Here is a 1585-nt window from a genome sequence, read left to right as displayed (position 1 = left end):
GTCCGCCATGGGCCGGAGCCTGCTGCCGTCCGCCATGAAGGGGAGGAGCAGGGGACGGGGGACTCGCTGCCGGCTGCCCTCAGCCGGAGGAGCCATCGCCGGCCGCCAGGAGGCGGTCGAGGATCGGGCCGTCCACCAAGCGTCCAGTGCCACCGCATGGCACCACGAGGAAGAGCCTCTTGGCAGGCTGAGGACCGAGCGGCAGTGTGTCGGGGAACCGGACCCAGAATTTTTTTTTCCTCTTTCTTTTTCCTCTCTCCCCTCTCTCCTCCTGTTGCTCCTCTTGCTTCCGTCTCCTTTCTCTCGTCTCGTCTGTCCTTACCCCCAGGTGCTGCGGCCGCCGAGACAGGCCCTGGGGGGGAGTAGAGCGCAGTCTCGGGAGTACCCCCCGGCCTGCGAGGGGCGTTGGGGGTATATGGTGACCAGGGCGGGCGAGAGCCGTGAGGGAACGGCGCGAGGCCGGTGGCGCGAGTGTTAATGAGCTTCACCTGGGAGGCGCACCGGCCTTGAGTCCCTCACGGAGGAGCTCCGGGAGCATAACAGGAGGAGCGACTACCGTGAAGGACGAGAGAGGACCAGGCCTGGACTTTATTTTATAATAAATTATATTTTATGTTTTATTATGTTTGTGTGGCCGGCAGACGTCCGCGAGGGTCTGCCGGCATTACTTTCGTTTTGTTCTTTGTTTATTTTACATTAAAGTTTGTTTGAACGTTCGCCGGTTCCTGCCTCCTTCTTCCCCATATCTACTGACCTCGTTACACCGTATATCGTGTCTAAAAACGTGTGGAAGGCGCGGCCACACCGCTTCTCCTTTCCAAAGCGCTTGCGCTCCCGTGGCGTCTGTTGTTGCTATGCAAACATTAACTGCGCTTGCCAAGAGGATCAGGAAGTTTCAGCAAAGGATAAATTGATTTCTCTAGCCCTTGCATTAGCTTTACTACTAGATATATTTATCGAGATAAGATATAAAAACCACCCTGTCCAGCTATGATCAGCTGTTCGGCTGAGGTTTTGAGGTTTTGTTACGGAAAGGCCGGGGCTGATCGGTTGGTTCATGTCACATGACCTTCTGAAAAGTTGAGAATTTTTCATCTTGATGAAATATCGTAAAATTTTTGCATCGCGAAATATCGATATATCGTTACATCCCCAGTCTCCATGCTCACAACGTTACAGACATTAATATTTTAATGATTTATAAAAGACGAATCACTGTCTGGTCATCTGGGATTTTGGTATGAAGATAAAGGTTATGATTTTATTTTTTTGGTAGTATTACACCACATTGTGTATATGTAGGCTATATTAGCACCATTTGTTGTTTTCTTGTGGTATGAGATAGAGCGTTTGGACACGGAAGCGCTGCAACGTGGCGTCAGATTTAACCATCTTGCGGAAGCTCAAACGTGCTGCATAACACACGAGAATGAGGCTGCATCCGAAAACCTAGTTAGCTGTCTTGCTGCCTCGCTGTCTTATAAGAGAATGACTTGTACGGCAGCGTTTGTGCATGAAGGCACCTCACAAAACTGATTTCGGACAGACTTCTGAGGCAGCGTAACAGTTTAATGATCTACAGCAA

The sequence above is a fragment of the Chanodichthys erythropterus genome, chromosome 20 (assembly GCF_024489055.1).
Source record: "Chanodichthys erythropterus isolate Z2021 chromosome 20, ASM2448905v1, whole genome shotgun sequence".
In the NCBI taxonomy this organism is placed as follows: Eukaryota; Metazoa; Chordata; class Actinopteri; order Cypriniformes; family Xenocyprididae; genus Chanodichthys; species Chanodichthys erythropterus.
This window is presented reverse-complemented; position numbering follows the sequence as displayed.